Source organism: Pteropus vampyrus, unplaced genomic scaffold (assembly GCF_000151845.1).
Source record: "Pteropus vampyrus isolate Shadow unplaced genomic scaffold, Pvam_2.0 Scaffold339, whole genome shotgun sequence".
NCBI lineage: Eukaryota > Metazoa > Chordata > Mammalia > Chiroptera > Pteropodidae > Pteropus > Pteropus vampyrus.
In genome coordinates this window covers 2,082,918-2,100,038 of record NW_011889120.1, presented here as the reverse complement: position 1 = coordinate 2,100,038, position 17,121 = coordinate 2,082,918, and the positions used below count along the sequence as shown (strand labels likewise).

The window sequence follows — 17,121 nt, the reverse complement described above, 5'->3', positions numbered from 1 at the left end:
AATTCTCTCTTTGAGCTCTTCTAAGTCTTTCCCAGCTGTCAAGATAGAAAGCAACTGGTTCTTCTAAATGTTTACTCTTACCATCTCCACAACCCAGCCTGCCTTAGCAACTTGCTTCCAGTGGGCCTCCTACAATGCAGTTTTTCAAAGTTCTCTAAACCATGGCCCTTTATGATAACCATGAGAAGAACCTCCAGTTCTCTCTTGTCCTAGGAATGTAAAAACTGAAACAAGTTTCTAGTGAATACTTAAGCTACCTAGAGTTTTATATCATAAAATTCTAGGACACATATTCCTCACAAGTGCATCTAAGAGTCAAAGATTAATCAAAATGTGAGAAGGCTTGGCTTAGCAAACACCATTAGTTACTCTCTCAAACAAAAAGTTGGTTACTCTCACCAGGGGGGAAGAAGAGGGATTGCAAAAGACCATCTGAAGGCCACTGCCTCTTTAGTAATGGGTTCTTCTAACCCACTTTTAAAAACTGACTTCTTAAAAAATTACCATGGGAATATTTATTCCTCATTTTAGTAAAGTAATCCATAGCACTAATCCTGTATTTCTTTCTTTTCTTATTTATTTAATTGAAGAAATGATTTAAATGTTTAGTCTTGTATTTTTCATCATGGTAAATGAAAAGTTAGAAACCCCTCCCTATCTGTTAACGAGAGAAATTATAATAACTGAGGAAAAGGTTATTTGGAGTGAGAAGTTAGGATAGAAAAAAGGAGCGGCTCTCTAGTAGATGGATCATTCAAAAAAGAAGCAAAACTGGCTTAACTTCTGAATATTCTTGCTAATTATTCCAGTAGTGAAAACACTTACCAACTTGCTACTCTCGTTATTTCTCAGTTTTGAAACTTTTCCTAGTCTAAGTGAATATAAAGCCCAGCTCAGGTATGTCATCACGCTGCTACCTTAGGGCACTCCTGGGCCTCCCCCATCCAGGACAAGTCTTTCTACCTGACAAGCAAGTTCTTCCACAATCTACGTTTTCTGGCTAGAATTCCCACCACTCCCCTACCTACACCGTCTACTCCAGCCAAACTGTAAATACTTGCTGTTTTCTGAAGAAGCTTCACCCTTGAAATACCCTTTCCCCACCCCCCCACCTCTGCCTAACGATGTCCTACCCATCCTTCAGTAACCTCGAAATGTCACCTAGTTCAGGAACACCTTCCTAAGACTCCAAAAGGAAACCCAGCCTTCCTCTGAAACCTCAGTACCTTTACCGCAGCACTTTAAGTGCATTTCAGCTCGTCTCGTCCACCTCAGAACTTCTTGCAGCCACACTCTAAACGTTCTAATCGTTCTTAGCAACAGCACAATGCATCCCTAACACTGAGCTCCGAGTTTACAGGAGTTGTGTAGTATACAATCAAAAGTATGAATTTTTCAAATCAAAAAGACAATTCTAAATACCATGACACGTACATGAACAATAAAAAACTACATATGTTGTCTTTCAGTAAAAAAATTAACTTTCTGCCCTTTCCTTATTCATCAAAAAAAAGTAACTACTACCAACAGATCGCTAATAGCTTACTTAAAGTTGTTTCCAAATAAATGCGTTTAAGACTCCAAAATGTTATTCCTACGTTTTCGGGCTGTGCAATTTGAACTTTTTCCCCTATTGGATAAAAGAGTGATGAAAACTTCTTTCCTATCAAATTTTATCTTTACTGCTTTATTCAAATACTCGAGAAGGTAATGATTGCTGGAAAGCACCGCATCGCGGGCACCCTAATGGCCACGTATGACTTTGCTTGAGAGAGAAAATATTTGGGGGTCCCATTTGCCGTGGTGACCCCAGACACCCGGGCTGCCATCCGCCCCAACTGCCCTCAGGTGGCTACAAGCGCGAGGGAAAGACGCGGGGCCGTGGGCCCTGAGGGACGACACGAACCCAACGCCCAGACAGCGGTGATGGCCGCCTGCCGCAGCTCAGTTAAAATGCAGCGGAAGCAGCAGCCAGTCACGGGGCTGCGGGAAAGGGCAGAAAGGTGGCGCTGCCGCCAAGCGCCTGGAGCCCATTATGGCGGCGAGGGCAATGGCCGCCGTGGGGAGCGAGCACGCCCCCTCCGCTCGCACACGCTAACGTGCCGGGACTCCGGGGCCCGTCACCGGAGCCGCTGCCACCGCCGCCGCCGCCGCCGCCCGCTCTCCGACCCCCCCTCACGGGCTGTAGCGGAATTTTCTCTTCCGACACCGCCTTCAAGATGGCGGCTCCCCCTCCCGACAACCCCTCAGTCGTCCCCTGCAGCAGGCGCCGAGCCGCCGCCATCTTGTCCCCCGTCCCTCCCCCCTCACCGATATTTACATAGCGAAAATCGGCCCGGCCGGCCTGCGGCCTTCACCTCACGCCTGCAGCCTTCGCCTCCTTGCCAGGCCTTGCCCCTGCCCGGTGCCCCGGGCTGGCCGCGGCGCCGACCCGGGTTTCCTCAGCGGCCTCCCGGGCCACCGAGCGAACCTCCCTCAACCCCCGCCCGTTTACGGAGCGCGCCTCCGCCGCCGCTCGGAGCAGCCGGGCTCCTCCTCGGGCCTAACTGCGGCCTCCTCGGGGCCTGCTCGGCGCCGCGCGCCACGCCGCTTGGCCTAGCGCGGAAGGGCGCCTCGCGGGCCGCCGACCAGGCCGAGACCAGGCCGCTACCCGCGCCCTAGGCCCCGCGGGCGCGGCGACGCCCGGAACTCACCGGACGGGCAGGCGGGCGGGCGGCGACGGTGGCGGGTGCTGCAGGCCGGCCTTTCTCTGGAGCACTGGGCCGGGCTCCGGCTGGTGGGGCGGGCGGAGGGAGGGAGGAGGGGCCGAGCTCGGAGCTGACAAAAAGCGGCCCAGCTCCCCGGCACGGGCCCGCCGTCAGCACGTCACGTCACCGCCCGGGAGAGAGACCCAGGAAAATGCGGAAGGATAGATAGGCCCCCTCCTCCGCCCGGTGGATCCCCCTGGAGTCCCGGGTCGGCGTCACTCACGCCCCGCGACCGGGGAGCCCAGTGGCCTCACTGTGGCGGGGTCTCCGGCGGCCGGAGTCTCCGTGACAGCGCCCCCCTTCTTTCCACCTCCTCCGCGCTCCCGCCCGCCGTCGCCGCCGCTACACACACGCCACTGCCGCCGCCTCGGCCGTAAAGCCCGCGCGGGGCCCGACCCGGCCCGGCCGCCCCCCACCATCTCCCGTGGGCCGCGGCCGCCCCCGGGCCCTCCCCGGAGACCTACCGTGTCTCCGCGCCTGTCCTGGCCGAGGCGCCTGCTCGAGTTGTTTGCAGGCCCTCAGACCCCCGCCCGCAGTAAATGTGTTTTCTTCATCCCCGTGGCTGGAGAAAAAGATAAATTTAGCAACCCCCGCCGTCCCCTGCTTTCGCTTAGGAAAAAAAATCTTTGAAATAAAATGAAAATAGGCTTGCCAGTCTAAATGGGTATGTGGGCAAGAGGAGGGGGAGAAGGGTGATCCTAGAACAACTACCAAACCGTTTATTTTTTTTAATAAGCATTCAGTCAAAGAGCCTAACAGATTTTATTAGTTTGCAGGGGTAAAAGTGAGGAAAGGGGTTACATTTTGAAACCGGTTTCGCACACTGCAATGAACAGGAATTTTTAATGTATATTTTCTACATGTGTGTTTCAGAGTTGGTTTCAGTGTTTGAGAGCCTGTGAAATGGAAATCTTGGGGAATTGTTACAAAAATAATCCATTTTTCAAATACAGCGAGGTAGCAGAATTAGGTATAGATTTTTTTCAAAGTACTTAAGACTCTTAAAGTTTAAAAAGACTTAGGAGCGGAGGGAAAATATGTATTTGGTTAAAGCATTTATCAATTCCAAAAATGTGTATTTTCCATTTTCATTAGTTTAAATTTTTATGCTCTTTCCATACTGAGCTTGGGACCCAAACTATTTAAAAGTTACTATAAATATTAAATAGTGTGGTCTTTAATCAGGAATCTGACGTGCTTTATTCAGTTCACTAAATGTTAGATAAAGATATTTTTCACAGTACAGAACACAAAAGTTATACAGCCAAAAGCATACTGGTGTGAAATCTCTAAGTACTGAAGCCATATATTTTAGTTTCCTGTCATAACTTTTTTAAAACTCCCAGAATGCAAATTGTCCTTTCCCTCAGACATCTTATTAAACCAAAGGTACGGTGAGAAGAAATCTCTGAGATTGCACCGGATGGTAATTTTCCTCTAAAGGATTCAGCTTTGATTTTTTTCAAGCAATTAAATTTCCTTTCAAAAATGATACAGACAATATGTCTTCATCATTTATAGAAAACCCCACTGGTCTATGATATAGACTGTATTCACAGAAAGGTAAATAAAACATTTTTTTCAAGTAAGGAAAAAAATACCTTGTATACTCACACTAATATAATTTCAAAAAATTTAGCCTTTAAGTACTTTCCAAGGGCCTCTCTTTAATGCTATGGTATGTCAAGAATGGGGTATCATCATCCATGCAACTGTAAGCAGTATGAACACAAAAACCTAATGCCAGCATTCTTATTAGTTCTTCCATAATTACCGTCAAATACTTCGAAGCCCACCAATATAAAGCACTTAAGAAAAAAGTGCCAAGGAGCATAAATGAAAAAGAGGTTTCCTCAATTTAAAAGACCAGAAGTAGTTTAGGTATTAATATTTTTAAAGAGCCTTTTGCCATTACTTTTCATACATAGACTGTTAACTTTGATGGGAAACAAGAAAAGATGGTCTACTATGAATTATATTAGATAAACCTTTATTGAAGTCCAATGAAGATTATAGATGATTGTAGAGATGAAGTCAACTATACTTTTTTTTTTTTTTTGAGTTTTCAAAAAAGGGAAAGCAACTTCTATTTCAAATTCATCTATGGAAAGCTGTAAAGAACACTGTATAATAAGTTATTTTACTAGAAGTGCCCTTAATATAAAATACTCATGATAAAGTGAAGGCACTAAAGAAGTGTGAACAGCAGAGATCAGAAATCAGTAGTATAAAATACTAAATATAGGTAATGAAAATATTCACAATAGGACCTTGGGGACACCTGAGATCACTGAAAGCATTTGGTAATCAAGCACTAGGTGATTAACCTGACACCTTGAACTTAAAGGACCTACTATACCCTATCTTGCATTGATACTTTTGTTCATCGTTTTAGTATTAGGGACCTATAGAATACTGGGCATGGGTAATAAAAAGATGTGGTGTTTGCCCTTGGGGAACTCCGAATAAGGAGATTGCCTGCAGCAGAATAAAAACATTCTTAAGTGCTTTCATTTTCTCAAATAAACACAATAAAGGGAAATTTGATTTAGGGAGATTGAGAGCAGAACATTTCAAAGGCATATGCTGTGAATAAAAAATAGATAGTTTCAAAGCACTCAAAGGAATTTTGGTTATGTGCTAAAATTTGTTTGTTCCTTAGGAGCTGTTAATGTATATCAGATAGATAAAGCATCTACTCAAGGTTTTGACAGTGTTTTAATAACTTAACTAAAAATCCCTGACATGTTTATAGGTCCTTGAGCCAGAAATAATACAAGGCCTTTCAATCATTTTTCCAGAGAAAGAGTCAGAAAAGAAGCTGTTAAAAAACAAGAGAAAACACTGTTGATTTTCACTCCACATCACTGACTGATAGAAATCCAAATAAAAGACAATAAATTATTGGCTCATGAGAAAATATAGACCTTCTCGAATAGAGTTGTGGTAATTGATTCTTTTATATCCCAAAGGTTAAAAATATTTACTTTCCCCTAGAAAGGCCCTGGTTTTATTGAACTAAGCACACCCCATAAAAATTAACCGTTTATCTAATACTCGATACTTAAATTATCTTATATGTACTTATCTTAAGATGAGCAAGTTGCATCATGTTGGATCAGCTGACTATAATTAATGCCAAGTACGAATTTTTCATCTGAGTTTTTAAGCCACACACCCTCCCCAAGAGAAATAATTTTAAAATAAACAATGACTGACAATTAGGTGATTTTCGAACTATTTTTCACACGAGTCATTGGTTGAACAAGACTTTAATTCCTGAAAATCACCAACAGCCAAATTCTACCTCATGGATTATAAATCACAGGACACAGCAAACAAACGCTCCACTAAAGAGGTGAAAATCAATATGGCCTAGAAACAATGACCAGTAATAATGAGCACCCTGGGTGCCAAAATCAGGACCTCTACGTACAGTTCTCCACTAGAGGAACCAAGGTTCTGGGAGAATTGACTGATTCCTGGGCTGGAGCAGAAAAATACAAGATGAACCAGGAATATCTCCTCATAACAAATAGGAAGAAAAAACATCGAAGCTTACGAGGGGTGTGTCAAAAGTTCTCAAGAGCCAATTTAAATAGGTTCCAATTGGCTAAAGATGAAAAAATTTGAATGTCAAAAGAATAATTACTATGGATTGAAACGCATCAAATAGGTTGGTGAGTTTATAATGGGATTTTCCTAAATGATCAACTAGTGGTGATGGTTGCACAACTTAGTGAATAGACTAGAAACTAGCGAATTATGCACTTTAAAATGGTAGAATTTATTGAATTATATCTTATTATATTGAATTATATCTTAATTTTTTTAAATGATAACTTTTAGAGAATACTAGAGAACCAATTCGTTATTTTGAAAACTAGTAAAGGAAAAGATCAGGCACTTATCCTATATGAACTGTTCCTCAGGCTAAACAAATAGTTGATTAAGGGAGTTTTCTTTTAATAAAATTATTTCAACTAATACATGAAGAAGGCTTGATAGAATTAGAATAGCACCATTTTGCAACCCCTACTGAATCAATGGATCTCGGCAATGATCATCAATGGCTCCTAAGCCTCGTTACAGAAGTACACAACGCCACTAGCCAAAAAAAATCAAACCTGAACATGATCAACCCTTTCACTCTGCCAATTTACAGGAAACACAGGGACAGAGAAGCATATCAGTGAAACCACAGGGATGCAATCTATGGGACCTGCTTCCTTCAACAAATAAATTATGAGAAAAAAAATTGGAGGGGAAATCAATAGATGAGAAAAGAGTTAAAAGACATTTTAATCAATCTTGATTCAAACAAGGATAAAAAATAATGATAAAATTGAAAAACGTCAACTCTGACTAGATTGTTGTCAATACTGACAAGATATATATTGATATAAATAAATTATTATTAATTAGGTTTAGGTGTAATGATGGTGTGATTATATCTTAGAGTCCTTACCTTTTATCTTGTAGAGATACATTATTAAACTATTTACAAACAAAATGATATACTATCAGAGATGACCTTCGAAATAATATTGGAAAGTGAAGGCAGAACAGGGGTCGAGGGTGCAGTGGAAGATATAAATGAAACAAGAATGGCCATGAGCAGACAATCGTTGAAGCTGGATGAGGGGCAAATGGTGGCAGTGATATATTATTCTCTTGATGTGTATATTGAAATTTTCCATTAAAAAACAAACGAACAATAAACAGACAAAAATACCTTCACATTTCAAAGAGTCTTTGGAGTGGAGCAAGCATCGCAGATATTAGTTGCTTCCTTTCTCACTTTTTTGTGGACCATATAACACCACCTATTTTTAAAACAGCATAATTAAGCAATGAAATCAAAACTAGATCACTTATGACGAAGAAAACTGCAATGGTTTTCAAATTTGCAAGAGAACAACTCCTTGCTAAAGACACAGATTCCTGAGCCTCAATTCCTAGCAATTTTGATTTTTAGTAGATCTGAGATAGGGCCGAGGACTCTGCAATTTAACAAGGAGCTCAGGTGATATACATAGACAAGGGGGCACACGCCAATGCTACTATAAGAAATATTAGTACATCCTAGTAAATGCCTCTTTGTCCATATTTACAAAAGTATCTCTTGGAGTATAACGAAGTAAAATTGCTGGATATGGCACGTTTTCAACATTACTCTCCAAAATGACTATACTAATATACATTCCCTCCAGCAGAAGAGAATTCCCAACTCCCCATTCTTGGCCAATCCTTGATGTGTTCATACTTTTTCATTATTGCCAAGAACATAACTACCTTACAGAATGACCTTTTAGTTAGCAACATTTGTTAAAGCAGCTCTTGAAAAATCTACCACATTTCGAACAAAGACTTCTTTTTAATGACTTTCCTTATTGTATTTATTTTCATTATCATAATTATAATGACTTCTCACCCTAAAATAGTTAAATAAATGTGCTCAAAGAAGTGATAATTCGACATTACAGATTAAAGCAAAAATGTTCTAACCAATTACAGGACATAAGAGTAACTCGTCAGAAAATCTCATATGGAACGAATTTGAATCGTGCTTCGTGTTTACATGAACCACAAATGTTTTTTACTTGTTTTTGCATACAGACATCAAGCAAATAGAAACAATCCAAGTTGAGAACAAAACAGGAAGAAGCAGCTGGCAGAAATGTGGAAAGTTTCGTAATTCTCGAAAAGGTGAGGCAAGCCAAGGACACAGTAGGAATCTGACTGAATAAAATTAAGTTTTCAATAAAATGCGAATTGTGCATATGACTCCTAGGTGCCCTGGTAATGGAGCCCTCACTCTGTGGTAACAACATTATATTGAGGAAAATTCACATGAAAATGGAGCAAGGAATAAAGGGTGAGAGCATTACATGGTCTGGTCTGGTGAGGAGTTTGGGAAGGTTTTTGCTGTAAAGAATGACTTCGTGAGTAGACCAAAAAAAAAAATGGATTGTGAATAAAAAGGGTTAAACTGAGGCTGAGCTCTGGAGCAGGGCCTCTCAAACTTTACTGTGCACACAAATCCCCTGGGCATGTTGTGAAACCGCTCCTTCTGATACAGCGGGTCCAGGATGGGGCCCGAGGGTCTGTCTGCATTTTCAACAAGCTCCAGCGCAATGCTGACGCGGCAGGGCCTTCTGAGATCTGCAGAGCTGTTGCTCCTCCCTCTGACTTTGCCTGAAGTCTGTCCCTGAGAAGTTCTGTAGCGCAAAAATACCTGCCCCTGCCGGCAGCGCTGCTGGAAAGAAAATGGGACATGGGCCAGGGACATGGTAGAATCCCATTCCCTCAGAAACCCTCTCACATAAAGGAGTTGGACTTGTAGCAGGAAGAGGCTTAGAGTCCTCCTTGGGGACATTATATGGCCCAGAAGGGTTGGGAGAAGAACAAGGAGAGAGTCAACAGTTGTCGGCATTAGCACTATCACCCACGTCCTCGCCCCCAGGAACTTAACGTTCAGAGACAGAAAATGATGAGAGGGAGGAGAGATATGAACAGACAATGAACACCAGATTACAGGTACTCGATGTTCCTGGCCAAGAGATACAAAATGAAAGATCTTTCAGAAAAAGGTTTTTCTAAGCTCAAGGAAGATCTCTATCTGCAGACTGAAAGAACTTACCTCCTTTCGGGGAAAATTAACCATCTACACACAGACACATTTAGCAACAATATTTAACTGCAAAAGAAAAAATCCTTCAATCATCAAAACAGGAGAGAACAAACCATTTATTGAGGGCTTCCCTTGTTCTACACACTTGGTACTTTACATGAATTCTCTTATTTAAACCTCACAGCATTCCAATAAAGGGTGGTGGCTGGCCTTTAAGTTGCCTGGATTCAGGAACTCAAACTGTGTTGTCAGGATCCATTTGCTCTGCAGCTGTTTCTGCTCTCTTTCATCCCTCCCAGTGGCAGACAGGTTTCCTCTTCCAGATGTGGCACAGGCAGCTCTGGGCTCACATTGTTAGCTCAGTAACCCTCGAAGAAAGAGACGGGGTCTCTCTCCTAGTTTCACCATAGAAGGTTTCCAGTTGTCTTTATGCCATGTGCTAGCCCTTGGATCCATCACAGTGGCCAAGAGAATGGAATAAGATAACTGGTCAGGGACTGGGGGTACTATGATTAGAAGTCCCAGGAGAATTAAAAGGTCGGAGTGAGAAAAAATAAACGAACAAAGAGTAGAAGGATGATTTGGCCAACAAATGCAAAGGATCCATGACAGGGAAGTCTATGAGTTGCCCCACTTTACAGATGACAACAGTAACTATTAGAGAGATCAAGTAACTTGCCTAAGGTCACAGATCCAGTATAAGTTGAGGAGCCAGAATACCCAGGCGGTCTGACCAGAGCTCTCAACCACTATGCTATAAGACAACTAAGTCATTTTGGTTTCAGACTCCTCCGCAACCTCAGCTTTCAAAAGAAAATGGGGCAATAGCTAGACTTTTTAGAGAAAAGGACTATAATCAAAGATTTGTACTCTCTGCCAAATTGACTTTCACAATAATAGCTAACAAATACTAAACACACACTGCGTGACAGGCACTATTCTAAGTTCTAAGAGGACTTCTCCACCTGAGGTGGAGGGAGGGGAGGATGATGGCCCACTTCTCCCAGAGTGACACATCTCCTCTACAAGAGGAGAACTGGGCAGGGACAGTATAGTAGTCCCTGGTCTTTTCATCTAGCTTCTCTCAATATGAAACCTCTGCCCTGTGATCAAGCTGGAGAAGGGGTGATTGGGGCCCAGTACTACAGCCTGCCACACGTGTAGTAGAACTTCTGTCCTATTGTGGAGGCTGAGCAGGTGCAGGGAGCGTCAGTCTTCTGCCCTGCACCTGCCTAGAGCTGGCACTGATGAGAGATGCTGCTGGTCTGCCTTTCCTGGAGTGAAACAATAGTCCAAGACTGGGAGCTGGGAGGAAAGGGAGCCCCGTCTTCCTGGCTACCTCTTCCAAGAATAGAGCTTCCATCACACTGAGCTGGGGGTTGGGGGGGGTGGGAAGCAGTTCATGGCTCGGATGCCACAGACTCCCATTGTTCTTACTAAGGTTTAGCAGAAGATCTTGAATAAATGTTTCTCTATTTGTTGTATGTCCTTGCAACAAATTCCGAAGACTAAATGTTTACATTTTAAAAATAATTTTCATCAGTTAAATGGTTGTTTCACTGGGGAGAGTGTCTACCAATCTTCTCACCCCACCATTGTGGAAGTTGGCTACCTCAATCAGGGTTTTTTTCATTTTCAAAGTGAAAAATAAGTTCATTTGGTAGTATTTTCAACTCATGATTCAAACATATTCCATGTGTTTCAATCCAGTGCAATTATTTTGATTGGTGCTCAAATTATCCCATTTGTAGCTAATGGAAACTTCTTTAAGTTGGCTCTTGAGTCTTTTTGACATGACCCTAATAGTCATTGACAGCTTTCTTGTTATTGAAATACTGTGTACATTACCTCCCCCAGACACACAGAATGCTTTTGAAAAACTTAAAGGTCATACTTAACAATATCAAAAGGAGTATATATACCTTCCAAAGAAATGAAAGAGATAAAAGCAAATAGACAAAAGGAGAAAGCAAATTTAAAATCATAAAACAAATAAAAAAAGATAAGGAAACACTAAAAATAGCATAGAAAAATATGATATGAATAATAAAATAAACATATTAACGATCATTATAAATATAAATGGAATCCACTTCCCTATTAAAAATCAAGATTCGCAAATTGGATTAAGATGCCAGTCTTGCTATTTGGGACAACGTGGATGGACCCAGAGAGTATTATGTTAAGTGAAACAAGTCAGACAGTGAAAGACAAATATCATACGATTCCACTTACATGTAGAATCTAAAAAACGAATGAACAAAACAGAAACAGAAACAAATTCATAGACACAGAGAACAAACTGATGGTTGCCAGAGGGGAGAAGGATAAGGCGTTGTACAGAAAAGGGGAAGGGGATTAAGAAGTACAGACTTCCAGTTATAAAAAAAAGTCACAGGGATGCAATGTACAGCATAGGGAATAGAGTCAATAATACTGTAATAACTATATACAAGGACAGATAGTTACTAGACTTATTATGGCGATCACTTTGTAAGGTATATAAATGTTGAATCATTGTGTTGTATACCTGAAACTAACGTGATATGGTATGTCAGCTATAATTTAAAATATATTTTAAAAAATAAATTTAAAAAATTTTAATTTTGTTATTTAAATGAAGCACAAAAAGATTAAGGTAAAAGAAGGGGAAATATATCAAACAAATGCAAATTAAGAGAAATCAAAGATGAAAATACTTTTATTAATAGAATTTGACGCTAATTTATAAAGCCAAAATATGAAGGATAGAGAATCATTTTATAATATAACTAATAAGTCTTACGTAATATCTTTCTGGAAAGAAACATGCATATTGGACATTATACCTTTTTTTTAGTGCCCATGCAACATTTACAAGAATTGAATAAGATATAGCTGCACTATCGGTGGCACTTAAACAGGGTTCAATTGCTAAAGAAGACTCACAAGACCCAAAACAACAAAGCTTACAAATGTACAGTTCATTACAGGGAAGGGACACGCTATAAGAAGAGCATGAAAGTCAGAATAAATATCACAGCCTATGACTCACAGAAAGGGTCTGGAGAAGCCATGTGCAGGCTCCTTGTCTCTTCCTTCCCCCAGCCCTAGAACTAGCCATTTCTTCAAGGAGCCCTGGTTCCATTTATTGGAGGATGGTATTTGGAAACAAAGATCTGACACTAGATGTGCTCATTACTGCTGAGGTGTCACTGCCTCTAGACCATGATAGCAGTCACAGCCAGGAAATATATCTAAATATATGTAAGTATACTACCCCATATAAATACATATCTGTATTTCTGTATCTATCTACCAACTAGAGTACAGTATTTATGTGCAGTTCTTTTTGTCATTAGCCTTATATTATCTAGTCAAAATACCATTTTTCTTTTTTTATTTAGGTATAATTGACATACAACATTATATTAGTTTTAGATGTACGACGTAATGATTTGATAGTTGTATATATTGTGAAATGATCACCACAATAAGTCTAGTTAACATCCATCACCATACATAGTTACAGAATTTTTTTTTCCTGTGATGAGGACTTTCAAGACCTACTCTCTTAGCAACTTTCGAATATGCAATGCCATACTATTAGCTATAGTCATCATTCTGTACATTGCATCTCCATAACTTACTTATTTTATAACTGGAAGTTTGTACCTTTGATTCCCTTCACCCATGTCACTCCCCCACACCCGTACGTCTGGCAACCACCAATCTGTTCTCTGTATATGCGAGTTGTAAAACACTGTTTTTCAAAGTTTCCCTGCCCTCATCAGTGAAGTCATGTCATACATTTTTAACACAATTATATTCATTTGTCATACTCTGCATTCCATCCCGGGATCACTGACAACCAGGTTGATGTTTTAAAATTTGCATACAGTAAAGTTCATTCTTGGTGGCATACCATTCCACGGGGTTTGACAATTAGAGAGTCATGTGTCCTCCACCACCCTTGTGCAGCCCATTATGTCCTCAACCTTTCTCTCTCCCCAATCCCTATAACCACTTATCTGCTCTCCATCCTGTGGTAGACCGAATAATGACCCGAAAGTTATCCACGTCCTAATCCCTGTAACCGTTACATGTTTCATTATATGGCAAAAGGGACTTTTTAAGGATCTTGTGATGGAGAGAGGATCCTGGATTATCCAGGTGGTCTTTAAATGTGATCACAAGGGTCCTTAAAAGAGGATAGCAAGAAAGTCAAAGGAGTCAGAGGAAACATGAGGATGGAAGCAAGAGGCTGGAGTGATGTGAGGACAGAGTTCCAAGGTAAAGAATACAAGTGGCTTTCAGAAGCTAGAAAAATCATGGAAATGAATTTTCTCCTAGAGTCTCCAGAAAGAACCAGCCCTACAACACCTTGACTTTAGCCTAGTGAACTGATTTCAGACTTCTGGCCTCCAGAACTGTAAGAGAATAAATTTGTGTGGTTGTAAGCCACCAAGTTTGTGGTAATTTTTTACAGTAGTGGTAGGAAACTAATACACATCCCTATGGTTTTGCCTTTTGCAAAATATAGTAAATAGAATCCTACAATATTTTTGGGTCCTTGGATTCTGGCTTCTTTCATTTGGCAAAATGCACTTAAAATTCATCCATGTTTATGTTCTGTATATTTTACCACTAAAAAAAGATTCATTCATATTATTGAGTGAATCAATAGATCTTTCCTTCTTATCACTGACTAGTATTCCGTTGTATGTATTTACCAGTTTGTTTATCCATTCACCTCCTGAAGGACATTTAGTTGTTTCCAGTTTTTTATTAATGAAGCTGCTATAAACATTTACATACACGTTTTTGTGTGCACATAAATTTTCAACTCACTTGGCTATTAAAACTCATAGGTATTCATAGCTTTTAGGACACGGAGATGTCAATTTAAATATTTTTATCAGGAGAACAAACACATTATTAAGTAATACCAACAAAAAGAATCACAGGCTTTTTAAGGTCAAAATTACGTTCACAGAACAAACCATAAGTTCTGAGTTCTGGATGTCTTACAAGACCTCTTTGTTAGAAATAACATTTTCAAGAACATTTTAAGAAACCAGAAAATCATCTTCTTATTATGTTGCCAGGATTTCTTACACCAACAGTTCGAAGGGCCTGTGGTTTTCCAGACCAAATGCTGAAATTCCATTATTTAGAACTGAGAAATAAAGACAGATCTAAGAAAACTAAAACTTACTATGGAAAAGAAAGGGGCAAAATAGGATTATAAACTATTGGAATATGAGCATATAATGTTATTTGTCTACAGTGTAAATAGAAAAAAAACTGACAATGAATATTAGAACTTCTGATTTATTATATTGGCAATCTAGTCACCCCTAGTCCTTAGTACTGTTTGCTATGAAACTTGTTAAATAGTTTCATAAAGTCATTAAAACTTATCTTTTTTTTCCAACAGATGTGCAGTAACACCTCTGCCAGTGGAGTTTTGCCTGAACAACAACAAAAAATTATAAGTCATTCAAACATAAAAGTGGCAAAAATTTCCCCTAAGGGACGAAAACTACAGAGGAATAATCCCGAGTTGCACCCCTCAATGCAAAATCAGGTACAAGTCACATAATATCCAAAGGCTTGTAAAAACAACTATGAAGTGCATAAGAAATATCTGTCAGAGTTTGGAATCTTCTCTTACAAGCTAACAAATTAGCCTGTTTTCACTTCCTGGGTGTCAGCAGCACAATAAGCAGTATAAGCATCATCAGCATATTTGCATGGGTTTCCCATGTCCCCAAGTCCCACCAGGGCCATACAGAGGGGCGCAGGTGGACACACTATGTACCCAATGCAACTTTGCATCACGGCCGAGGAATACCAACCAGCCTTGGAGAATTCACACCTTTTACAGTAAGCCTGTTCTCTGTCCCAGAAGGAGAGAGCACCTCATTTCTCAAGGCAGCTCCTTGCGAATACAGCCTTGAGAGATGGTTCAGGTAAAGAGGGTCAGGGCTTCGCATTCTTAGCACACAAAACAAGAACAGGGACATTCCAGGCTGTGACAGATTGCATCTCTCAACAATATTATGCCCAGAGAGAAAATAGGCCATCTCTCCTTCTACATGAAGTGGACAATATGTACTGCTCAAAGTTTTGCCCCTAGGAATATTTTCCTACACGACTGTCTTTCAGGGGCTAGAAGGCAGCCATCCACTTTTAGCTGGTTCTGTCAAACTGTGCATAAACCAGGCCTGTGTTTTTCTTTGTTAACCACTCACAGAGAATTCTCTGGGAAGCCATGAATGTAGGTTAAGGGAGAAGTAACTAGGAGGGAGCGAGTATCACAGGAGTTTAAAATACCTCTTCATACAGTTTACTTGTGTCTTCTGATCAGCCTGAACTCAATCGTATGTATGTAGCATTATCATTTTCTGATGGAATACTGTTGTCACATCTGATTTTATGTTTCCATGGAGCAGATAACACCTAGTTCCTTATGGTCATTTCAAGTGTCATACACCACTCTCCTTTCACTTTCCATATTTCCTGCCCATGCTTTCTATGGAGTGAACCCATCCAGAAGCTGGAAGGCAAGTTCCTTCCCACAGCACAGAGCAGGTAGAGAGGGTGGAGTGAATGTAGAAGGGCAAATGGAAGATATTCAACACAGCTCATAAATGGCATTGATGTCATTGGTGTGATTTTCTAAACCATTAAACCATTCTTGGTAAAGTTCCAAACAAAACAACTCATACTCCTTTCAATTTACACAGTAGTTCCATTCCTGGAAAATTCCAGGATATCAAAACTGTGCAAAAAATACTTTGAGTTATGCTTACTTCGGCAGTAATACACTAAAATTGGAAATATAAGGAGAAGATAAGCATGGCCCCTGTGCTAGATTGACATGCAAATTTGTGAAAGCATTCCATATTTTTAAAAATCAATTTTAGAAAAAAAGAAAAGTACTTTGAGTTTACATGCAAAATGAGGTTTAGGCTCAGAAAATTACAAATAGATTTTTCATATACATGAGTGTCTAGGGGGACATTTGAAGATTACGTAAGAAGTAGGAAATTTTGTCCTTGTAAGAATGTCACATGCATTGAAGAACATATGACATTCTTGGCTCCTGCCCATTAACTGCCAGGAAATCCTTGCCAGGGGATTCCTGTCAACCATTGTAACAACTGAAATAGTCCCACGTGTTTTCGAAGCATACCTTCAGGTGGTACTGCACCTAGTGAGACCCAGTCTCCTAAGGTGAAACATTCACCCTTGTCGAATTTGAGTTTGATATTTCATCCACTTAGTGTCTGGGGCAACCAGACTTCTCAATTTATGGCTCCTTGTTCAATTCAACATACTAAAGTCTCTAACCCAGTTACCAAATACACTTGCTGTCATTTCTGGCAACGTATAATTGTGAATTTGAATTTTTTTATTTAGTATAAATAAAAATTAAGAAAAATAGCCCTGGCTCTCCTCGTACTTTCCCTGTCTCAGCCCTGGAATAAGCTCCTTCTCCAAAAGGCCTAACTTCCCTTTAATGGGGAATGTTTTTCAGAGACCACAACCTGAATACTAGGGGTGTTAATTATTTGAACAATACAATGAACGGTGACATTGCTTTTAGGCCATTTCAATGGACAGAGTTAGGAAAAAAACGTATATCGTGGCAAATTAACTCTAGGGTGGCCCCCATGACCCCTGCCTTCTGGTGTTTATGCTTCTATGTGCTCCCTTCCTCCTGAAAATGGGAGGAATCACGACTTGCTTCTA

General features: G+C 40.6%; 1 protein-coding gene and 1 non-coding gene across 11 annotated transcripts in view; one reads left to right on the top strand and one right to left on the bottom strand.

Annotated features, from left to right (window-relative positions):
• Positions 1–3,231, bottom strand: part of ZFX (zinc finger protein, X-linked) — a 44,789-nt gene extending 41,558 nt beyond the window's left edge. For 2 of the 10 annotated variants that reach the window (XM_023522335.1, XM_023522337.1), the window contains exon 1: positions 3,212–3,231. The gene's annotated coding sequence lies outside the window, so the exon portion shown is untranslated. Of the gene's footprint in view, positions 1–2,320; positions 2,344–2,693; positions 3,081–3,211 lie in introns of those variants that run through there. The other 8 variants (XM_011378461.2, XM_023522336.1, XM_011378463.2 and 5 more) reach the window with 7 other exon arrangements.
• Positions 3,232–16,171: 12,940 nt separating this feature from the next.
• On the top strand, positions 16,172–16,277 carry LOC111730907. The gene has a single exon (XR_002776860.1). It is a non-coding gene; the product is annotated as a U6 spliceosomal RNA (small nuclear RNA).
• Positions 16,278–17,121: the final 844 nt, after the last annotated feature.